The following is a 24,957-nucleotide window of genomic DNA, read 5'->3' on the forward strand; positions in this document are numbered from 1 at the left end:
TGATATCCCAAGTGTTGTACCATGAAGGCTGCTTCGGTAGGGACCAGTAATGTCATTAGCTGAGTCATGTCCTGAGTACAGGACAACTTCTGGGGAAGATAAGGGAGGATCTCAGTTTTTAAAGAAGCTTCTGGATCAAATGAGTTGGGTCTTATACTTGGGTGAGAAGTAAGGAATCAGTATTTATAAGTCAGCATATTAATGCAGGCTATAAAATAAAATAGTAACCTAGTACAGAAGTAGCCAGAGCCAAGAAATAATTCAAAAAGTTAGAGTTAACCAGAAAAGATTCTTTGAAAGTAAAGAAGATAGGGGAACAGATGAGGTGTTCAGATGAAGAAAACTTACAGAAGAATGTTTATGTGTGTTTTGTGCAGAAGGCTATGAATGAGCTACTCAGGGTGGTAAAGGAGAGGAATATTAAGAAATAAAGTTGGAGGAGCAGTCTTGTGGGCCTGAATGAGGAGTTCAGATTTGATTTGGTAAGCATTAGCAGGAAGCAGAGCATGATGGAATGAATATGATGTTGAGGACTTTCGCAGATGTACTGGGTCAAGGAAGCTGGCTATCTTGGTAGGATGTTTTTGTTCATGTCCAGATATGAGGCCCTGAGGGCCCGCACTAGAGTGGGACAAAGAGAATGAGAAGAAAAGAAGGGGGTCCATAGGAGTTAAAAAGGCTTGATGATAGTTTGGATGTGAGCGGAGAGATGACCCCAGGACATTAATCCTGTTGATGGTGATGAGAGCTTGGAAGGAGGTAGCTGCTTTGTTTTCAAGAATTAGGAAGTGTTTACTTCATTAACCAATTGATAGGATACGTCTTTTTTTAGTATTTCAAGGTCTGGTGGGGAGCGGTCAGCACCCCTAGGAAATAGCGAAGCGTGTGGTGTGCGTCCAGATGATCATCTGCATTCTGCCCTGGGCAGGTGGGAGATCCAGGTGAAAGAGAGTTTATTGCTGGGGTGTTCCCGCAGACTTCAAGAATGCTATCCCTCTCCAGATCTAGGAAGGAAAATAGTTTTTTGCCAGTTTCTTCCCCTTTAATGCTTTGAAAATGGGATATGACTAGCCTGTGGCAGCATGTGCCTGTGGATGCACAATTCTCTGGCTTGTTTCTTGGAAGGCCTTTTTCTGTCCCTCCCTGGGGGTCATTTGTATCTCTGGTTCCTGCTCCCAGAGCCATAAAGTGGGAGCCCCCATTTATTAATTGGGTTGGGATTGGGGAGGGGGTCCACGGGGGACTCTTTAGTGCAGCAGGCGGGGGTCTTCCCGAATGAGCCCATTAGCCAGCCCCAATGGCAGCTGAAACGGGGCCGCAGCCAAGTCCTCTCCGTTTCAAAAACCCTCCATCGCCTGCAGCAGATCAGAACAAGGCCTGCGGGAGCCCTTAGCTTCTGATTGCAGCTGTGAGGAAGGACAAAACAATTTATAGGAAGCCAAGTAGCTCCTGTCTCACTATTTCTTCCTTTCTGACTTTGGGGAGGGGCAAGACTGGGATGTGGTCCCCCCCAACCACACCATAGCTTCTTACAAGGCAGGTATAGGCCTACAGTAGGAGAAAACAGTAGTGAGTGTATTTGTGCTGATGGGACATTTATGTCAGTGCTCTGGATGTATTTACACATGTCCTTGCTTTTTTCTTCCATCCACATGCAGTTGTATTTGATACATGGTCCTCCCTAGGGGAAAGCCAAGCGTGTGCTCAGATAGTCTCAGTTGTATGTTGGGCAGCATGATTATCACACTCTTTCTCCATACATCTGCCTTGTTCCTTCTCTGCCTTGTCAAGATTCAGGGTTAGAGTTAGATCACCTTCTTAACATCTCTTCATAATGGAAGGAGTCTGGCACTGAAAGGAAGGCCTCCTACTGGGACTCCCTCATTTGTCCCTTTGGTTAAGCCAGCATGAGAAAAGCAGGCATCTGTAGGGGAGCTTCTTTCTGCAGTGGCCCAGAGAGAAGGTATGAAGGGCAGGAACCCCTCACCTCCTGATAAAAGGAGGGGTTTCCTTCCCCACAGAATCACAGAGGGCCAGACCTAGAAAGGAACCCTAGAGATCACCTAATTCACTCTTTTAGTATACAGAGTGGGAAACAGCTTTGGGGAAGGGTAATGTGTTGCCCACTGTCTCATAGTGAGTTAGTTGGTGGCAGCCAGCCAAGATTGGAGTCCAAGAGGCCAGAATCTTAACCTACTTGAGTATAGAGCCCCTGACCTTAAGACTGCCAACTCCTGTGAGCACTGACCTTCCTCAGGAAAGGAAGGTGGGGCTGTGAGGTTTTGAGGGGGAAAGGTAGATTTGAAAAACATTAGTAGAAAAACTGAGAAGTTTTATGTGTTTTTACCTCAAAGACTCATCTCTCCATGACCAAATTGTACACTTGTAATTTTTATGTAGTCAGGAGCTCTGTTCATTGGGGACGCAAGTGGCAGCCACTGCCGAAGATCTTGATGCCTCCAGAGTTACCCCCAAGTTCCAGGAGCACTTTGCCACCAGCTCTGGTGTTTGGAAAGCAGAAGAAGAAAACCCTCTGAGGCCCAGTGAGGAATTTACCCTAAATCTCAACTCAGGCTCTTTGCATTACAATATAGCTATAGAAAAGCAAAATCTGAAGGAAGGGAGGAATAACATGCCTCACCTTCTATGAAACTAAGGGGAGTCTCTGAATGAGAAAAGGCATTATGGAACTGTGAGTAAAATGAGTTATTCTCTGAGATTACTGGGAAACGAGGTTGGAGGAGGGACCCCCTACTCCTCTCCCTTACTAAGTTTGAGTTATCTGTTTTTTCTCCTTTGATGAGGCAGAAGGAAGGTGGTGTGGTGCCCCACAGTGACCTAAGCCTTAAATAGTGTGTTTAGTGAACTGACAAACACAGCAGGTTCTGAAGTTATCTCAGTTTGGTGCTGAGATTATCCCTCTTTGGACCTCTCTGAGAGGTATCCCTTCTAGTGCTTATTTTCTGAGCATATGAGTGTGGGAGCCAGTGATGTGTATAGAGGGAAATGCTGAAGAATCTCTAAGCTGGAATCAGAGTCTTGGAGAGAGAAAGGTACTACTTGGCAGCTTAGAGATAGAGTTATGAGCCTCGGTCAGAGGGGCAGTGGGTCTGCAAAAAGAACATTGTATGCTGATGACAAAGAAACAGATCCTAGTACATAACCTTTACATTTTCTCCATCACACCCCAACTGATAATATTGGGGGAACTTGAACTGGTCCCCATGCAGATTCCTCCCTACATAGGGAGTATGTATGTTACACTGACTTGTCCAAATTGCATCAAGTCTGCTGTCCCCTCACAAACCTCCTTTCTGTCTGTTAGGATTTTCTTGTTTGTTTGTTTGTTTGTTTGTTTTTGCCTCCCAGTCTTTCTTGAAGAAGCTGTTTTGGACAAGGCGATGATGATCTGATCTAAAACTAGATGGCCTCCTCTTGAGTAATCTTTTGCATTAACTTTGCATTAACCTTGAACCTTCATCACCCTTTATAATTCTGAGTTTCACAGCTTCTGGTTCTGTTGAATTTCTAATTTATCTCTTAAGTATAGGAATCATTGTTTTTACTTTATCAGACTGGGAGCTGGTTCCCAGGAGGTAGGACTCTTAGAGGAGTTATAATTCTCTCTGAGAGCATACTTAAGGTTCATCTTAATCCTTCCAGGCTTTGTGAATTCAGGTTTGAGGCAATTGGAAGAGTGGTGACCATTACCATCACTGTTACCTACTAAGGCCATATTCCCTGGGTGAAAGACCAAATTTCTCTTTGGTGTCTAGTCCCTTGTCTCATGTCTAAAGTAACCTGTTATTTTCCTTTACAGGTGGCAGCAGCGGCAGGAAGGATGGCCCTTGAGGAATTTGGTGAAATCCACGAGTCACCTGGCATCTGGAGCTCTGACAAGTTCAGTCTTTCATAGACTCTAAAGCCAGGTAGGGACCTAAGACCAATCAGAGGTTTCATGTCCACTTCTGTAAGAAATTCCCCACCCCCACATACAACTAGTCTCAGGGAAGTTTCTTATTCCCAAGGAAGTTTCTTATTCCCAAGATCTCCAGAAAAGTTTCCCTGACTTTTATTTGACGCTGTTATGGTATCCTACCTTCTCATTAACAGTTTCTCCCCCTGGTTAGAGTAGGTGACCCTCTTTATTAATATTGACAGTCATTTCATTCCTCTTCTTTCCTCTTGGCCCACTTTGCTAATGGGTATTCCTCTTTGGTGGGATACTGATGTTGGTTACTCTTAGCCTCTCCTCTACAACACTCGTCCCACTTACCCATCACCACCACCACACCACCACCACCACCACCACCACCACCACACACACACACACACACAGCCTTGCGTTCTTCCCCAAGAAGCTATTTTCTCTCCCTTTCTGAGTGGGATTGGGCATGCTGTCCCTTCTTACTGCCTCTCATCAACTCTCCTTTCCAGATTTGATGGGAGCTCCCACCTGTCCAGACAATATACAAGACACAAGCCTGCTTCTCTACAGCCTCATTGCCCAGAACCAGGCAGGTCATGAGTTTCCAGTGCTCACCCTCACCCTTCTTGCTGCCAGGTAGGTGGCTCTTCTGTCTACCCATTAACCCCAGACAGGGTTGTATTTCTCTCTGGAAGTATTTTTCTCTGTTAAATATTTCCAATAAGGGGAAGACCTCAGTGACTCATCTCTCTGTCTTGTGACTTCCAGTTTTAATCTTTAGCTGGATTAAATATCCATCCCTTTCCTATAGTTCAGAACGATTTCCCCCTTTTAGTGGGTGTGGGAATAAGAGACCAGTAAATATGATATTTCACCCTGGAGTGTAAGGGTCCAATGACAGGCAACACTTCTTTTGGGGCTGAAAGTCTAAAGCCCCAGATATCCATTCTGCCCAGTGACCTGGCATACTTGGAGAATACCTGGATCTTTCGAGGGAAAGCTGTGTTTATCCGGTGTCTATTCCCAAGGACAAGGATCTCAGGCTCTGAGAATCTGTCTTTATTCATTTGCAGACCTCTCCGGGGAGTAAGAAAGGATTACTGTACAGCAGAAACCAACCACCAGGGGCGCCTGGGTGGCTCAGTCTGTTAAGCATCTGCTTTTGGCTCAGGTCACGATCCCAGGGACCTGGATCGAAGGTGGAATTGAGTCCCACATCAGGCTCGCTGTTCATTGGGGAGTCTGCTTCTCCCTCTGCCTGCTGCTCTGCTTGTCTCTCTCTATGACAAATAAATAAATAAAATCTTAAAAAAAAAAAGAAAGAAAGAAAGAAAAGAAAAGAAGCCCACCACCAGGTGATAGTGTCTGAAGTTCAGGTGGCATAGTTCACGTGGCAGGTCTTATCCGGTATCTGTAAAAAGTTGGTAGGGATGCCAGAGCCGCTCCTGCCATTGGATGTGACATCAGCTTACCTTTTGCTTTTAGGCCTCCTCTCTCAGCAGCTTCTCTCTTACCCCTGCAAGCCGGACAGCACAAGCAGCAGCCCTAATAATTGCCAGCCCTGGATAATGTACACCCTCCCTGGTTGACACATACCTGGGATGCAGGATGGATGGGAATGCAGGAGATGTCCCTGAAAGTGGTCGAGTGGTAGTACTTTCATGACTCAGAGATCATCAACATTCATAATTCTGTCCTTCCAGATGTTAATCTTGGTGTCTGATCCCTCAAAGCTGCAGGGCCATTTGGACAGTTGCAGTCTTGGTTTCTGCCACACGAGGGTGCTGCTGACCAATTAAAACTCCTGCCCCTTAGCAGACAGGAGTTTGGGTGACAGGGGCACCCTTTCCTCAAGACAGGGATCAGAAACAATCTGAGAGAGCCTGAGAGCCAGGCTCCAAGAAGCCAGAAGAATGATTAATACCACTTTCTCTTCCTTAGAAATGGCCTGAGACCCTGAACAGTCTGCCCTAGTGGCCTGACATCTCAGTATGTTTCCATCTGAACTCAGGAAGCCTCCAGCTCTGGGCACCAAACATCTTGCATAGGTGCTTTTCTCCCTCAGGGTGTAGTAGGTTTCAGCTGTCCCCAACACCTTGACTATCTCCCTGCCTCTTAAACAGTCACTTTCTAGTCCAGAGGGTAGGGGTGACTTTGGTTTCCAGAGAAAAAAAATCTCACAATTGTGAGAGAAGTATCTTTCGTAGTGAGAGAGTGTTGGAGAGAGGGCTGAGAATGGGAAAGTTCAGCCTTCCGTGTGCCATCACCTCCCCTATCACAGACCTGGAGAAATCAAGATGGTCCAGTGGACATTTGCAGCTTGAGTGGCTGGAGGACACCTCAAAAAAAGGTGTCAGAAAGCTGGGTGGGGAAGGAGATGCCTCGGCCCGTGAGCTTTAAACTGACCCTGTATGGGGCCCTTTTGGGGGTGAGGTATCCCACAATTGATCCTCAGTCTTCATGAAGCCCTTCCAGGCTGAACAGGCTAAGGGAGATGACAGAGGTTCTCCTCCTCCCTTCTACCCCTGTGCCCGAGGGCCCCTCCCCAGGAGGACAGCTTGATTAAACAGTCGGTGCTGCTGGAATTACTGCACAGCTGGCGCTCCCCCCAGCACCCTGAGCAGAGCAGCAGCGCAGATTAAAATCTCCAATTAGCGTTAAAGTGAAGTGAGGAGGTACTGAGGCTGCCAAGGAGGCCAGGCGGGGGCCCTGGGTCGGCAGACACCCCCACTGGTGCCTGGATTCTGAGTGCCACCCCCCAGTCATCCCTTCTTTCCTAGCTCCTCTCCCAACAGCTCTCAGTGCCCACTAGCTTTGCATTGCTTGGGGCCACAGGACTTTCTGGGGGCAGAGGGTGGAGCAGATGCCTTACCTGACAAAATGCTGGGGACGCTGTAAGTGTGAAAGAAAATGAGCGATCAGTGCTTGTCAGGGGAGACACCCTGCTCACAGCGTGCCAGGCAGCCAGGTTGAGGTGACTTCACACGCCTGCTGCTGCTTTTTGCCCAGAGAAAGGGCAAACAGGACAAGTCCTCCAGACCCAGACCCTCTTACCTCTAAGGTGCTGGGTGTTGTGGTGCCCACACAAACATCCATCCTTGTATATTTTATACTATCTGACCCATCTGCTTCCACCCAAATTATGGCTCTGTTCTTCCTCATTCCCTCTGTTATTCTCAGCTTTCTTGTAGGTAGGGGTAGGCACAGCCTAGGTTGAGAGCTTCGCCATGCCCTGCCACCTGGGTCCCAGCCGGCTTCTCATTACCTTCTTTGCAGTTTGGGGAAGAGCAGGGAAATGCCAAGAATGGAGGCCTCAGACTCTCCCAACCTCCAAACATCATACCCTGTCCTAAGGGCCCTCTATCATTTACACTTCTGCCCTTCATTCACCAAGCCCAGAAGGAGGGCAGCACAGCAGCCACACCCTCTGACTTCCCTCTGCCCCTTTAAGGGAAATGGAGGTGGGTACCCAGCTGACTGAACCTACTCACACCTCCAGAAATTAGACACCAGGGCACAGTGCCACCCTCCCAGGCTGGCACATGCTACCCTGGCAGAGGTTCAAATAACACCACCCCCCTTCATCCTCCCACCCCGATATCTTCCTCTTCTCTCTCCCTCTTTCTTCCTCTCTCTCTCTCTTTTTTTTTTTTCTCAGCTCAAAGCACAGCTGAGCCTTAAAAGGAAGGGGGGAGACCAAGCTGGGGCAGGGGGGTGGAGAGCTCCAATAGCACGTTTTCACCTGCCATTTAATTGGATGTATTTTTAATTAATGGGACCTCAGGGACCAACATGAGACAATCTGATCTCTGAATAGGGACAGGGGAGGGATTGGGTTAGGGAGGAGGATTGGGCCACTGGGTGCGGTTACTGGGAACCCAGGCCCATCAATCACTGGCCACTTTGCGCTCTGGCATGGGGAATAGTGAGGTGGAGGAGGAGGGGTGGTGCTGGGGTTAGTTGCCAGGATTTACCCCCAACTGCCAGGACCTCCAAAAAAGAATAGAACTATACTAGTTGACTTGGGTCTGAGGCCCAAAATTGCAGCCAGGATATTAGGTAAGGCAGTTTTCTTGCTCTTAGGATTTTGTCCAGTTGGGCCTGTCGCTATGAATGATGTAAAACTGAAAGGAAAGTAGGGTCAGAGTTTTGAGGTCCTTGAAGAGAGAGGGCAAGAGCTAGGGACCATAGAACCAGAGACTGTGTGAGAGGAAAGAGGAGGGCAGGGTTTAAAGATATTTCTGAATGTTTAGACATAGGAGAAGTGCCCTGGAGGTTACATGCAAAGCATGTAAGGCCTGATGCCTTTGGGGTGTGACTCATAGAAGCTTACTTCTGTAAGGGAGAGAACTTGGAGTTCATCTTGCCGATCACTTCACTTTACAGATGTGGAAATGGAGACCCAGAGGGGAAAAATCAATTGAATCCTGTCCTGGAGTTGCTTTGTGTTCCTGGCTTCATAGAGTTCCTGGGAACCCAAGGAAAGGTAGGTAGGTAGGTAGGGCTTGGGGAGGGAAGTCAAGAGAAGAGAATCGGCAGGATTATTACTGGAGTCTCATATCTCTGGCCTCCAACACAGAAGCAAGTGAGGGGAGTCAGGCAGATGCATTGTTGGAGGAACGTTTCCCTCATACACTTAGTTCCAGAGTCATCTCATCTGTTCCCCTGCTTCCAAGTAGACAGATCCCTGAGATCCCCCCACTCTAATGGGATTTTACTATACTCTGTAAAGTCCACAATGTATCAACTGCCTTAGTTCCTTACCTAGGAAATAAGTTTCGCAAAGGTGACTAAATATTGAGCTCTTTTGAGATCTTATTACAGGTTTCCCTGTCATAGTATAAACTGCTAGAAAAAATGATGCCAAAGAGTGGTCTTACACCTCTTGTCCCATGTCTAGGCCTAAAACAGAGAGGGTTAAAATTCAAGGCTCTGAAGGCTGTCAGAAATCTTCTGTATTCATGCGATGCCATGGCCCCAGAGCACTTAGTCAAGCCCTATCTGACTTTGTGCAGTGTTGGTGCACAATGGAGAGGAAGGAGTGTTTCCAGCTGTCCACATCCCCACTCACTGTTCAGACATGAGGGTTAAGGAGGGAAAGAATGAAGGAGAAAAGGGGCTTTCCCACCAGGTTGCCAAAGGTGGCATTTCCTGGTATTTTCTTCCTTCCTTAAGAAAATTCAAGATTCTTTGTTCTGCGCTTCATGAGATTAAGCTGGAGTCAGGCAAGGGTGGGCACAGAGCGTGGAAAGCAGTGTGGATAGAAACTTCATCACACTTTCCAAGCCATCACACCTTTCCCCTACTCCCAGAATTGTCTTCTTAGTATCCCTTTTTTTTTTTAAAGATTTTATTTATTTATTTGACAGACAGAGATCACAAGTAGGCAGAGAGGCAGGCAGAGAGAGACGGAGAAGCAGGCTTCCCGCTGAGCAGAGAGCCTGATGCAGGACTCGATCCCAGGACCCTAGGATGGTGACCCAAGCCAAAGGCAGAGGCTTTAACCCACTGAGCCACCCAGGCACCCCTAGTATCCCATTTTATATCCCCAAAGTCCCTGAGGAAAAGCAGGATGTGCCTCTGTAAGTGACCCACATTCACCCTGTCTTACGTTTAGACCTTCAGGATCATCTCCTTGCCTTCTCTACAAACAATAAATGAGAAGGACCCCTCACATCCTCTCAAGACAGTCTGGAAAGAATCCATCTGCCTCTTCCCCTGCTTCCAAGGGCCTATAGTAGTGGGAACTGGGAGGAGAACTGTGCCAGGAAATTGAAAAGGAAGATTCTCTTGTTTGGGAAGGTCTGGGAGGAGCCTGAAAAGGGGGAGAATATGGAGAGGGGAAATTTGGGAGCTGAGGCCTGTAGTCCTATCTGTGGGGCTGGCTGCCTAACCCAGGGTAGGCCGTTCATACTGACTATTATTCACAGGATTTATTAGAGGCTCTTGTTTACAGAGCTACTGTTTCTCCTTTGAAATACAGAGCAGGAGCAGTGGAGAAGAGCAGCAAAGAAGAAGGGGAGAGGGTGTCAGGCTTTCGGTAGGCCCTTTCTTACCCCTTCTCCACCCCTGCTCCATCCCCGCTCCAACATCAGAGGCATATTGGAGGGTCCAAAAGGCCCTTAAAGCATTCAATCTAGATTCTGGATGTTTCTCTAAGGAACAGGGCTTCCCTCCGCAAAGTCCCACTGGCCCTGCCTCACAAGCCCAAGGTTTAGGCAAGGTGCCAGATCTACAGCCCTGGAGTCAGAGCCTGGAGCCCAGAAAGATTGCTGAGCCTTTGCTGGGAAAGAGGAACAGACTTGAAGTAAGTGGCAGGCAGAGGTAGCAGCACCCATTATGCCCTGCACTTTGGAGAAAAAGGAGCTCTGTATTGGCCCAGGGTTTAGCTTTTACTCTGATGGGACTCCTCCTTTCCTCCTCCTCCCTCAGTGTATCCCATGGGTTGGTGAGAGATCTGGGTGTCTGAACCTCCCACCTGACACCTCAAAAGTTGTTATACATATCCCCTCTCTAGTTCCCCAGGCCAGGGAGGAGGGGAAAGAAGGCATCTCAGAGGTGGCAGTGCTGTGCTGTCTATCTGTCAGCACCCAGGAGGCCAAGGAGAAGAAACAGTGACCAGAGAGGGAACCAGGAGGTGATGTCTGCTCTTGAAACAGTCTCTTTATCCCATCCTCTCCGGCACCCCCTCTCACATGCTGACAAGGCTGTGTGCCCAAGTGTGCCAGCTCTTCTGCTGGCAGTCCTGCTCTGCCATGCAGGCATCCGGCTCTCTGCTCTGGCACAGAGCACATGCTGGGGTCTCTCACACTCCTTTGCTCACTCATCTCAGTCTGTCTGTGTTGCAGATTCCTAAGGATGAAAGAGGAAGCTGTGGCCCTGTGAATAGGAAGATGGTGGGCTTGGGGTCCTTTGGGTGCATATCTGCCTCACTGGAGGGCAAGGAAGGAGAAGGCTCCTGGCAGCTCCCCTGAGCTCAGGGTTCTGGTGACTCATAGCAATGGGGACAGCTCATGAAAACATCAGAGGGGAGGGGGGCCCAGGCTTGTTAGAGCTCTCTTTTTACCCCAGTTCTCCCCAACTCTGAGCTATGTGGATGAGGTTCTCATCTGAACTGTGGGGCAAGGAGAGGCTCCAGCTATGAAAGAATAGAGGGAAATGGGGCAGAAGAGATTAGGGGAGGTTGAGCATTCCCAGAAAGAGGCTTCCCATTGAGGAAAGGATAGGCGAGGCCAGTAGTACCCTGTATATCCACTGGCTGCACAGAGGGTCCTGGGCATTCACATGTGCAGGCAGACACAACTCCTCCTCGGAAGGATTGCCGCTTGGTCTCATTACTCTCTTCCCTGGAAACAGACACCATAGATCATCAAAGATGCCAATTGCCTCTTCCCTCACAGTCCAGGTGGGCAGTATACATCTTCCCTACTCTGAGTCATGGGGATGAGAGGATATTGTATTTGAGATCACATCAGCAGAAAGGGGCCAGAAGGTGGACCAGGAGAGCCATTCAAGCCTCTGACCACAGTTCAAGGGACCTCCTTGTTTCAGCAAAGGGAAACAGGGATCTTTGGTACAAGTGTATCCAGACAATAGTGTGGTGAAAGATGGGCTAAGCAGGAGGAGAGTTATCTGACAGAGCCCATTTTCATTTGCCTATTTCATTGCTGGCAGCCCTCCAGCTTGGGGTGAGGGGGTGCTCTCTGCTGGGCTGCTTCTGGAGATCCAGAGATGGTTTTGGTTGGAGAAAGTGATAGACCAGCCACTTTTCATTCTTCACACTTCCTCTAGGGAGACAGACCTTCTCTACTCCCCCAGCTCTCCCTGGCAACATTGGGAGCCCAGGGCCCCCCGCTGGAATACTGATAATAAAGCTCAGTCTTGAACTGAGCCAACACATCACTGGGCTCTGGTATAGAAATGGTGCTGTGAGGGGAGCCTGGGTGCCCCAGGTGGGTATAGGCAAGTGTGGGGAGTTTAGACCCAGAATAGATAGTAGAATCATTCCTCAATACCACACACTCTTCCTCTTTCTCAAACTTTCTCCTTGGCCTCCCTCTTTTTCTACCCCCCTTCAGCTAGCTCCACTCCTGGCCACCTCACCCCTTTGAGTCTGAGAAGATACGGTAAATAGTTGTTCCCTACACTTTTCTCTCTCTTCCTCTACTCCCAAGTCCCAACCAAGAGTTACCCCATTTGAACTCTTTGTACTAGTGAATGCCATCAGGATCTGAACCCAGAATCCCCAGTCTTTGCCGCCACCCCCCAACTCTGAGAATGCCACTCTGACTCTGAAACTGACTCTTTAGTGCTCACCCTCCCCACCAGGGTAACCAGGCCAAGACTGGTATGTCCACTAACAACTAGGCCCCTGACCTGAGGCAGAGGGCTGCTCCAAGGGTGCAATGAGGCCCAGCCCTAAATGCAAGTATGCCTGTGCATTGGGCACACTGGTTTATTAGTGTTATTTCAGCATTGTGATGCAGAGAGAGTAAGTGTAACAGCTGCTCCTTGCTTGCAGTGTTTATTGTTACCTAGAGACAACCTCCTGGCTTTTTCCCAGCTCCCCCTCCCCCCCAGCCCAACCCCCTCCCTGCCAACAGTCCTACTCTCCCCACACTGATGGGAAATTTATAGCTTGCCCATACCATGCCTTTAACCCTCTCCTGTCCATAGGGTAGGTGGGCAAGGGAAGCCAAAGAGAGCAATGGGCATGCTCAGGGCCCAGCAAGGTAGAATGGTGTGCAGAGAAAGGGAGGGAGGGAGGACACTGCCCCTCCCCAATCTGTGTGTCCAGACTCAGGCTCTGGTTGCCCTCCTGGCTCTCATGTTGAGAGAAAAGAGCTTTGGACCCCAGCATCATCCTTATAAGATGATTCTCTTCCCTGGGCATCTCTAAGCCCCTCCAGTTGGTCTGCCTGGTCCTGAACAAGCACAGTGAGGTAGTATTAAAACAGGAATAAATGTGGAGAGGCAGAATCCCCAGCCCTCTCCTTTCTGTAGAGATGTCATATCAAGACTAACAAGAGACTCTGGCATGAGGGATGCTGGCCAGACCTTCCCAACTAGGTAAATGTCAAACATGAAACTGGTTGCTGAGTCAGGTGGGAGAAACTACCTACTCTATCTTTAACCCAAGCCAGCACTCAGGTCCCAAGAGATTCCCACACCATTCTCCAAGCTGGTCTCCTTGGTTTGGTTAGGCTACTCCTTTCTGCTCTTCTTCCTGACCCATTTTCTCCTGCTTATCTTTTGGTTTGATAGCTTGGATTAAATCCAAGAGACCAAGAGAACTGAAACATCTTAGTCATAGCCTCAGCAGAATTGGGGAAAGAGAAGCTCCTCCAGTCCCTCCTGTATAGGACCTTTCATGGAAGGGTACCATGTCATATATTCAGCTCTTCCCACTGGAAATAAGGGAGTTTGAAGAGGGATTAGATTTTAGCAAAAAAAGATAGAAGGCAGGCATACGGAAAAATTTACTCATGGGATAAGAAACTTCAGAATGGGGATACTTCAGAGTTGTTTTTTTTTTTTTTTTTTTTTTTGCCTGCCTGGAATAGGTTTAAGTCTGTGCCGACCAAGGGGAATTGAAAAAACAGGATTACTTTTCTGTGGCTTCTCCAGATTTGGGCCTCAGTGCAATTTTTTCACTAGCTCTGGGAGTGCACCCCTTCCCAGTCCTTCTAAATGCAGTAGCTGATGGTTAGATCACAAGGTTGGGAGGCAGGAAGCCTTGGGTTCCAGCACCAGCACTGCCAAAACAACTGGGCTACCTTGTAAGCGTTCTGGGTTAACTTCTCTGAGCCCTACTTCCCTTGCCTATAAAATTCAGATAAGCAACCTCTTAAAGTTGTAGAGATTTTAATGAAGTAATGTGTGTAAAACACCTAGGACACTGCCTGATACTTACTAGGTACTCAGTGTGTTTGATACAATAAATTGTTACTTTTATGGAGTCACCAGGGCTGACGTTGCTTCAAAGACTCCATGAGTCCTCTGAAATTACAGGCCAAGTAACTGAATGTAGGTACGCTGGGAAGAATGTCCATGATTGTCTTCATGATGTGGAGCAAGGGGTGGCAGTCTCCTGGAAAGGAAATAGCCCCAATCCCTTGACTCAGACTCTGCCATTCCCATGCCTCAAACCAGGAACACATTAGGCAGTGTTCTGCCTAGAAGTACAGCTTCATCATCTAAGATGGAGCTGTGAGAGACAGCCATTAGGATAGCAACATCTAGCCTTCGCCAGGCACTTTACTGTTTGTCAAGCACATTTACCTGCATTAGCTCTTTTAATACCCAGCCTATCCCAGTGAAGTGAAGAGAACTACCATTTATTGAGTGCCTACTATGTGCCAAGCATTGTACTGAATGTATTTTTTTAGGCATATTTAAAGTCTATGGAGTATCATCACCTAAATATGTCATGATTCAGAAGACTCATCCCCTATTTTTAATCATTTAAGTATTTTACTGTTATAAATAATACCAGAATGAACATTCTAACACATAAACCTTCATGCATTTTAAAAAAGATTTTATTTATTTATTTGTCAGAGAGAGAGAGAGAGAGCACAAACAGAGGGAGAAGCAGGCTCCCCGCCAAGCAAGGAGCCCAATGCAGGACTCAATCCCAGGATCCTGGGACCATGACCTGAACTAAAGGCAGACACTTAACCGAATGAGCCACCCAGTTGTCCCCCTTCATGCATTTTTATAGTAAATTCTAAAAAGTAGAATTATTAGATCAACAGATACAAATATCCCCTCTTTCCTATGGTTATGGTCACTTTATAGATGTACACTAATGAGAATAATGTTTTTTAAATTTTTCTCTTTGGAATTCTGCAGTGAAACACAAGGGCAGCCCCTTTTCTCTCCTAGGCCCAGCAGAGAGACATTAGTAATCTAGCTTTTTTTTTTCCTTAATTGAGATAATTATAGATTCACATGCAGTTTTAAGAAATACTACAAAGGGGTGTTTACATGTGTTAATTTGTATATCTACCTCTAGAGTCAAGGCACTGAACAGTTCCAACACCACAAAGATTCCTTATGTTGCCCTTTTATAATCACACCTACCTCACATCCTCCTTAACCCTTAGCAACCACTTATCTCCTCCACTTTTTGAAATGTTGTCATTTCAAAAATGGAGTCATACAGTGTGTAAGTTTTTAGGATTGGCTTTTTTCACTCACCAACCAAGTTTTTGTATGTATCCTAGTTTGTTCCTTTTGTTTATTCCATGGCATACCATGGACCACATGGACCACAGTTTGTTTAACCATTCACCTGTTAAAGGGCACTTTGTCCTCTCACTTTGTACTCACTACCAATTAATGAAGTAGCTCATTTTACTTTGTGTGCTGTTTTATACTCACAATTATTAAGCTTCTTTAACCCTTCACGCATGGCACTATTATTATTTTCATTTCATAGATGAGGAAAATTGAGGCTCACAGTAAATAATTTTCCCATGATTACATGTTAAATGGCAAAGAAGAGCCTGGAACCCAAGCTAATAGGGCTCTTTCTACTGTACCAGACTTTCTCAGACCTTGACAAACATTGCTGGGAATAGGGTGTGGGCAGAACCAAAAGAGAGATGTTGGAGGCAAAAAGAGCACTGGAGCAGCTTGGGTCAATTCAGGTGTTCACAGCTAACTTTGACTCATAGACTAGAAGAATAGCAGTGTCATAGAGCAGGGAGCAATATGGCATGTGCCTTTGAAATTGTTTCACCTGTGCCAGGGAAGAACAAGGCTGAAGTGGATAGAGCCCATGACCAATCTTCCCACAAACCTGGGACCTGGAATCAGAAAGGAAGCCTTTGGGTGTCTAGGAGAGGATGTGTGGCTAAGGTCCCCCATGGAAGTGTGAAGCTGAATGTGCCTCTGATGAGGTCTGAGGAAGCAGGCCACGATGAGTGAGCTCTGTTCTAGAGGAGCAAGGGCACAAATAGCACTTTTTTGGGAGGTGGTGGGGGAGCTACAGGTTATTTGTACACACACACACGCACACACCTCTTGGGCAGGCCCAGTGTCTAATACATGGTACAGGGGGCAAGCAGAGTAGAAGCAAAAGGCCAGTCCTGCACTTAGTCCTCGCTTTACAACTGTTCTTTACCTCTAGCTGAAGTCACGGACAGCAAAATCAGAAGGAGTTGGAGAAATCATTTGGTCTGTCCCTCAGCCTGTGGGCACTGGTTGAAGCTGACAGGTGGAAACCTAGAGTTGGCCCAGACATGATGGGTGGTAGAGATGCCAACTTGTGGTAGAGAAGGTTTGGCTCCTCTCCTGGGAGCTATGTCTGGCCAAAGGCTGCCTCTCCCCACCTCCTGCTGGAACTGGCTCTTTTATAGCTGATGTTATCATTGCTCCGTTGGCCTATTCCAGTGCCTGTGGACTCATAACAATTTTCCCTATGTACTCATGGCTCTAGAACCAGGCTCAGAGCACATATCACTCTTCTCCATCTCCCCTGGCCCATCAGAAATGGCACATCTCCCAGTCACACCCACCACCATTGCCCAGTAATTCCAGCCATGGAGGATAAACACTGAGGCCTTCAGAATGTATAAGAACTATGCTGTATCATTGAAACAACCAGAGATACCATTCTGAACTTGTGTCTTTTGGCTGGAAGTTCTTAGACAAAGGGAGATCATTCTTTACTGAATCTTACTCCCACTGAGATTTCCTGACTGTCGGAGGTCCTGAACGTGGCTGGGAGACAGCTCCTTTTTCTCCAAGCCAAGATGGCTTCTAACCAGGAAATCTCAGAATGCCTGCTTATTTCCTTCCCTTGGCTGCCCCTCTACTCCAGGTCCCCTTCTCTCCTGCCACCACTGCCTTCCCATTCCTTCTTTCTCTTCTCCTCTCTCTCTCTTTCTCAGCAAGTTTTTTATGTGATTACAGGCACTGCATGGTAATTAGTGCTAAACTCATTTGCACAACTACAGTTAATTGGCTACAACAATTAATTAATGTGTTGGAAATTTGGCACTGGAAAAAAAAAGTTTGTCATCAAAAAAAAGGGCAAAAAATTGTAGAGTGAGATACCCATAAAAATCGAGGGCAGGCTTCAAAAGCCCAGCTGGGCCTCAAACTTCAGCCCGGCCTCAGATGCCTTCCCACTCTCAACTCCAACACATTTTCCTCTTTCCTCTTTCATTTTTTTCCCTCTTTCTTTCTTTCTCTATTTCTCTTCTCACTCCATCTTTTTTTTTTTCTTTACAACTTAAGCAAACTCATTTCCCTGATAAAATATAGCATGACTAATGGCTAGAGCATGTAAAAATCATTGGGAAAATGTCCTTGGAAGACGAATGCATTTTCAGCAGAATAATTAACTTAATTAACAAATTCACATGCATATTCATCAGGCTATTAATGTCTTCTCGGCTCAGCTTGATGAACATTGCGGTAATAACCATCTCATTTACATACTGCATTCTACTGCGATCCAAAACAGAGACAACATACAGGCGTATACACACACACACACACACACACACACTTGCACGAATACACACAACATGTCTGGGCCGCTTTGACTTCCAGGTTGGCTGGGCGTGTGTGTACGTGTGTATGCGCGCGCACGTGTTTGGTGTGTGGCGGTGGTGGGTGTCTGGGAACTCCAGCTGGGTGGTGTGATCTTTAGAGGGTCCTGAGTTGAGGTAGGCTAGAGTTGCCCACATGTGAATGTCTGAGAACTTTAATCCTCTCTCTCTCTCTCTCTCTCTCTCTGCCTCTCTGCCTCTTTTTCCTTGTTTCTTTTTCTCTGTGTCATTTTCTCTCTTCTTCTCTTGCCACCCCCCCCCACCATGTCTCTCTAGGGAAAAACTTGGTATCCGTGCCAACTTTTTCCCCCCTACCCTCCTCCCTCTCTCTCCTCCTTCCCCTCTCCCAACTGCTGCCAGCCGGCATCAGCGCCGAATTGCCATCTCCTTGAGCTCTCTGTGGAGCAATCTCAGAGAGCAGTAAGGTGTGACGCGGGGCTCTGCCGGCTTCGCAGCACCGCCTGCGGAAAGAGCGCAGGATGGCGGAGGAAGATTAAGAGAAATCTCGAGCAGGGCTCGGCTGCCATTGGTGTGTGCAAACGCCGAGGAGGAAGGGAGAGGGAGAGCGAGGAGGGGGGGTTGGGAGGGGGGGCACCAGCAGCTGTCGGCCTAATTCTCCTAACACTCTGCTTGTGGTCATATTAGAAAAACAGATTATGCCCCTCGGTGCCACTCACTTATACTTGACATACGTTAATGTTCTATATCTCCATTCTCGGGTCTTCACAACAGTGGACTTTAGGTTGAGGAGAGGATAGGAGTCTGGGTCGCCAAGGGGCACAAAATACCTTGCCCTCTCATTCTCTCCTGACCTTCAACCCCAGCTTATACTCGCTCTTTAGAAAGCAAGCCTGGACAGAGAATTTGCATCTGATGCCACCATTTGCCCTTGCTTTTTGCAGTCCCTTAGAAGATACAGAGGTCAGAGGACGCTTGAAAGCCCTTTCCCCAAAAAGTCACTCCCTCTTTGGAGTCTTAATAGGTCACTTCAGGGCCCAGTGAGGCCAGCTCAGCGGCACTCACACCCTTAATATTTCTATGCCCCCCCCCCCCAAATCGGAAGTTGGGAGTCAGAGAAGGGAGTCCATGACGGTGGGTTGGTGCTCCATGAGGGGTTATAGAAAAGCCACAAGCAAAACAAGGCCAGGATTGTTTCTGGGTTGCTATGGAAACCAGGTTCCCTCCTCCTGGCAGGAAGGGAGGAGAGCCTGAGGCCTTCCTCCTTCCACCAATCCGGAAGGCTGTAAAGGCGGAGTTTACCAAGGCCTGAGGGAATAGAGCTGTTCTTGGAGGACGAACCAATCATTCCCGCAGCCCTGCCTGCCAGTCCATAGCCCTTTGACCCCCACCTTCCCTACCCTTTCACCTCAATATTCAAAAGAGGCTTTTTCCTCTGTGCCTTGTCCTCTATGGAGACCTGTTGCTTAGCAACCACTAGTGCCTTCTTCCCAATAACTTGCAGGGACTGAGAGATAAAATATCTGTCTATATTCAGTTCCCCTCCCCTGTCTATTTATATTTAATAACCCAAGCCCTGTCTTGGGTTCCCTTGGCACCTGTTTTAGAGGGCTTTTAGAGGGATTAAGCTGCAGCCTGAAGAAAAAAAGTTACATCCTAGGAAGAACTTCCAAACAGGGAAGAGTGGGAGAAAGGACTGGAGTAGGTAGGGAAGCTGTGGAATCATATTCTCTTAAATATAGGTGGGGGGCAGGGGGTAGTATTTAGAACTTGGAATGTGGGGAGGGGATGTCCGCAGGGATTCCCAAGTGTCCACTTAGGACCTGGAGTGGACCCTAACAGAACTAACTGGGCTGGCCCTTTTCAGTCCCCACCCCCTGCCTTGCCCCCTTTTCCTGTCTAGAGCCCCCTCATATTTATATGAGAGGCCCATCCCTCTGGAGATGTCCAGTTTCCTAGTGTCTAGAAGTTGGTTTCCAAGAGTGAGGGCTGTATAAATGTATGTCCACCAGGCCCGGGTCTCTCCCAAAGTTTGTCAGTCACAGGGAAGGAATTCTTCTGAGTTATCTACTAGAGAACCCCAACTGACCCAGCAGTGGGGGATATAGAGTATCACCAAAAATGAGGAGCAAGGAAGGTATAAGTATAGCCTAGTGGGTGCATGTCGGAACACCTGGAATAGGGCCCCCTCTCCTTACTCTCCTGTGACCCAAGTTATTCACTTAATCTCTTAAACTCCTTGTTGGGGCACCTGGTGGCTCAGTTGCTTAAGCATCCAGCTCTTAATTTCAGCTCAGGACATGATCTCAGGATCGTGAGATTGTCCCACTTTGGTCTCGACACTGGGCATGGAGCCTACTTAAGATTCTCCCTCTCCCTCCAACCCTCCCCCCAGCCCCCCATCCCACTCGTGCACACGCATACTCTCCAACAAAAATAAAAATAAAACTGCTCATTGCTTTGTCTATAGATCAAGAAAATGTTTACCTCCCTAGACTTTAGTGGGATCAGTTAAAGCGATATTGAAAGGAAACACTCTGAAAACTGCCAAATTTAAATAAATATTATTTTAAGGTCTGGAAAAGGTCTGACTGCTGGGAGCAGGGGGGCATCATGAATCCAGACCTTGCCTTGGCCTAGGAACACCAATAGTTTCTTGGCCAGAGGGGTGTGATACTTTGCTCTATGGTCAGTCAGATGGGGAGCTATAAATCAAAATCAGAAACACAGGGCTCTTTAGGGAAAGTAGCACAGAATATCCCTATCATCTTCCCCACCTCCAATCGCAGATTCTGACCTCTAGTTCTCCCAGCCGACACCCCACCCTGACCCTCCCAGTCAGCACCTTCACTGTCGTCATGCTAGATCACAGACTGTACAATTTCACCCTCCATACCCCCCTTTTCAGCACCTCCTCCAACCCGAGCCTTCTGTGGGAGACAGATGGGGTGTCTGCGATGGAAAAGGCTCTGGGCTCTACGCCGCCTTGGGTGGGCAGCCCCCCTTCCCATCTCCCCACTACTCCCGCTCCCTACCTAAGACACTGAGATTCACCCCGGGCAGCTTTGGGAGCTGCTGAGGATTCCAATGCTCTTCCCTTCTCAGACTCAGCCCAGAAGCAGAGCCAGAGTGACATCTTTCTCTGAGACCTAGACCCGAGCCCATCTTCATGGAAAACCAATGCAAAGGAGGAAGTACATTAGGGAATGGTAGGGCTCCATGTGAAGGGACTAGTAGAGGAGAGGCGGGGGGGCGCACAGAGTCCCTCACTGTGGACTGGATGGCTGGGGTTTGGGGCCTGAATTGACTGAGGAGGCTGAGACTAGGCAGCTCCTTTGTTCCAGAAATCTGGGGTCCCTGGAGGGATGCTCAGCTTGGGGAGGGGGAGAAGGGAGCTAACATTATACAGAGCACCAACTGTGAGCCAGGCACAATGCCAGAGCCTTTCCATACCTGTACTCACAACTAGCAGGTGAGGAGTCAGGGTGAATAGGTGTCTCATGATCTCTCAGCATCTTTCAGCACAGTTGACCAGCTTCTCCTTTGATTCTGTGATTTCACTCCCAATTCTCCTACCACTATGGCTGCTCTTTCTCTGTCTCCTTTGCAAGCTCATCCTCAACTCCTTGGGCTCAGCCAAGTCCCCTGATTATATACTTTCATGGTACTATATATTCTTTCAGAGCGCTTAGCACAGTGATTTCACACTTATTTGTGCAGTCATTTGAATAATAATCCTATTTCCTCCACCAGATGGAAAGTTCCACGAGGACAGTGACCACATCTGTCTGTATTCACCAGTGTGCTCCCAGTGCCCAGCACAGTGCCTAGCATAAAGCAGCTGTTTGGTAAATATTTGTTGAATGAATGAATAAATGACAAAAGGTCATCACTCTGGCCTAACCTCCATTCTTAGCCATATCCAACCCCAGAGTGGATGTACCCCTAATGTGTGGACCAGAGAACAGGGTGCCTGGGAGGTCAGGCCACCTCATTCTCCTTGGGGGAAAAAATAAAAACATTAGGACTGGAATAAACCAAGTTCCAGAATATGGGCCCCCTGCCTTACTAGCACCTGGACCTGCCTGTATGCTCTCTAGCTTCTCCAGGAATGGAGAGAATTCGAAGTCCCAATAACTTCTCTCCATTTGTGCCTGAAATCACTCATGAGCTGGAGTGGAGTTCCATCGGAAAAGATTGCTCTGCAGAAAACCCCTCTTTTCTCCCTTAGCTGAGACTGCCGAGACCATCTGTTGCCACTCCTTTGTTTGCTTCTGTCCTCTTCCCCTGGACTTGAGGGAAGGAGATCATTTGACCAAGGGGGAAGGATAGATGATGAGAGCAAGACAATCTGCTTGTTCCTTGAAACGTCTGGGGTGATGTTGATGAGCCTCAGACAGGTGATCAGATCAGAGGAACACAGGAGCCAGCAGCCTAAAGTCCTTTGAGGCTGTACTCTGGACCCTGGGAAACAGGGAGTGGACAGAATGACCTCTGGGAGGTGCCCAGTGTTCACCCCAGGGGCTTTATCTGACCTCTTTGCTGCCCTTGCCATCTGACCTCAAACAAAATACCCAAATCTGCAAGAAGTTAATGTTAGGCCATGGGTGGCAGCCCCTTGCTCTCCCTGGCCGTTTCCCACTCTAGCCAACAGCCCATCCCAGAGCATCTCTCCCTCCCAGCTCAGCATCAGTACCCGGTCCTCACCCAGTACCTTGTCCTGACAGTACCCCTCAGCACCCAGGTACTTGGGGTCATGGATCTGGAAGCCACTTTAGGCAGCATTGCTCTCTCTGACCCCACCTGTTCTTTGGGCCCCTAATGAAGTAGGACAACTCAGGCTCTGGGCCAAGTCCCTATGTCCTCATCAAAGGCAACATCTGTCTCCTCGAAGAAGATAAGCCTGGAGGGAGGGAGGTGAGACAGGCACAGGGGAGAAACCCCAATCCTGTCTGGGCCCTCACCCCAGATTCCACTGCAGGCACAGATTGAGGGTGAGGGGGTCAAGACAGCCACAGAGGCCTACTCTCACGCATGCCCCTGCACAGATCTTTATGCCTCTGAGCCCCCAAATATGAGGGCCCCTCCTGGGCTCACCCGGCTACCTGGGCTGCTGCTGCTGCCAAGCCGGCCTTCTTTTATTCATGCGTTGTTTTATTGCTGGCAAATGCTGCTGCTTGCCGCTGTTGGAGGCGTTCCTGCCAAATCCATCCCAACATCTTGGCCTGGCATCAGGGCGGCATGCTAATGTGGAAATTTAAAGAGCCGCTCGGCTTTAAATCGGAATTTTAAATGAGCAGCAGTGCTCCGGAGGGACCCAGGCAAAATCGAGCAGTATCTGATGCACCCTTCCTACTCCCACTCCTGTAGCATCACCCTACCTCTTCTTTCCTCTCCCCTGGACTTGGACACTAGATGAGGGAGAAGCATGGGACACACTAGGGGATGAGGGAGTTACCAGGGCAGAGGAATTGATGCAAGATGGCCATCTAAGCCAATAAGGAGCTGCGATCCCTCAGCTCGGACCAAGAAATCCACCAGTTGCTGTCATGGGCAAATGGAGGCTGGGACCTTCAACACAAGGGAGCAGGGCTGGGGATGGTGAAACTGACATTCCTACCCCTCTTCCCATTTTACCAGGAAACAAGAAGAGAAGACCCAGAGCACAGAAGAGAGAAGGTGGGACTCCATAAGGACACTCACGCGCAAGCATACAAAATTGCACACACCGGATATGTGCATACAGCTGTGTGTGCAGGTCAGGATGCTTGCTGAGGCCCCCTGGAGCACGTGCACACATGCTCACTTATCACCCATGCATGGAGAAGAATGATTCACATATGCAGGGCAGTCTTCCCACATCCAGACCACTGACCTGCAGGTTGTTAGCCTGAGCTGTGCCCCAGCTTTTTCCATGAATCGTAATGCACCAATGTTCCCCAGCTCCTGGCAGCTACCTTGAGTCAGCCACAGTGATGACAGAGCCTCATAGTGACTCCTCCAGGAGAGAGGCTGGGGATACCTGTGCTCATCCTATGCACCTGTCCTGGCTGCAGTGTGGTCCCTTCTCTGGTGGCCATCAGATGACAGGCTCAGACATCTCATTTGGGAGAAGCACTGGGCACAGACTTGATTTCAGAGGGAAGAGGAGGCTAATGGGAGGTGAGAGAGGCAGAATCTGTGCCTCTCTGTGACCCCCCTTTCCTTCTTACCTGTTTCCAGGAGACAAGTGGCCCCTCGTTATAAAGAAAACATTTGTCAAGTGCCTACCCTCAAGGAGACACTGTTTAGCACAGTGCCTCACAATTTTCTGAGCTGGGCTGATGACAGATGCAAGAATCTGGATGTGCTATCCCCATTGGAGGATCCACAATAATTCTCATGGTAACCTCAGCCTTACCCATGTTAGACTGCCAGGCCAAGGGATGCTTTCTGACCTTCCCCAGGAATCCCCCTCTCTCAAAGAAGCCAGCTCCTTCACGGACTGGTGTGGCTGCCAGCCAAGAGGCTTGGGGCAGGCCTAGGGCATGCAGCTGGCACCTGCCCACCAGATCCCCAAGGAGGACCTCCTCCCCCACCTCATAGCCCCATTCAGATGGCCCCTGGGCTACAGGGAGACAGGGCTCCCTGCTCCCCACTTCAAGCTGGAGCACCGACCACCTCCCTTTCCACCATAACCTGCTCCCAGATCCCCCACCCAGACTAGATATACCAAAGACCCACCAGGTACTTCTAGTCTGGATCAAACACTTAATACAATAGGAGTTGTATGGGGGCTGGGTAAGAGGCCTTGAAGGGTGAGGCTTGGGCTAAAATTATGGGAGAAATTGCTGAGGTCAAGAGATGGACAAAAAAGCCCTGGGGCACCTGGGTGGCTCTGTTGGTTGAATATCTGACTCTTGATCTCAGCTCAGGTCTTGATCTCAGGGTCGTGAGTTCAAGCTCCCCACTGGGATCCATGCTAGGCATGAAACCTACTTTAAAAAAGAGAGAGAGATGGATGAGGAAGAAGAACTCAATGAGAGTGACATAGGACATGGGGACATGAAGGGAGGAGGCTAAGTGAGTCTGCCTCTCTCATCTAATTAGCAACATGCAAATAATATGCAAATCACCCCCTCTTTGTTTAGAGACCACTGTGTTTTTGGATGTGGGCTACAGAGGGGCCACCAGGCAGCATCTCTGAGACCCAAAGACATGGAATATCCAGGCTCAAAAGAGAGGCCAGAGTGCAGCCATCTTGTAGCTTATTCCCTGGATGCACTCATTTTCTATGGGCCTCAATTTCCCTGTGTGTGAAATGGGAGGACTGGCCTGGATGGTCCTAAGGCCTCTGACCAGTACTGACAGTCTCGAGTTTTCTGATTTGCGGCCCAGTGCTGCATGAGTTGGAGGGTTCATTCCATTCTGGGGTGGAAACTACTTGGCCCTCTTGCCTGTGCCACTTACCTCACCAGTCCTGCAATGCCATGCCCCTCATGCCCATGCACCTGCCATCCCAAACAT

At 48.5% G+C, this 24,957-nt stretch overlaps 1 protein-coding gene across 2 annotated transcripts in view; it reads left to right on the plus strand.

The window, feature by feature from the left end:
• The window catches only part of CDK12 (cyclin dependent kinase 12), a 78,752-nt gene extending 57,410 nt beyond the window's left edge, over positions 1 to 21,342 (plus strand). For both annotated transcript variants that reach the window (XR_013968124.1, XR_013968125.1), the window contains exons 14-17: positions 3,821 to 3,929; positions 4,438 to 4,564; positions 8,315 to 8,414; positions 21,205 to 21,342. The gene's annotated coding sequence lies outside the window, so the exon portion shown is untranslated. The remainder of the gene's footprint in view (positions 1 to 3,820; positions 3,930 to 4,437; positions 4,565 to 8,314; positions 8,415 to 21,204) is intronic.
• Positions 21,343 to 24,957: the final 3,615 nt, after the last annotated feature.

This window comes from Martes martes, assembly GCF_963455335.1.
Source record: "Martes martes genome assembly, chromosome: 16".
Taxonomy (NCBI): Eukaryota; Metazoa; Chordata; class Mammalia; order Carnivora; family Mustelidae; genus Martes; species Martes martes.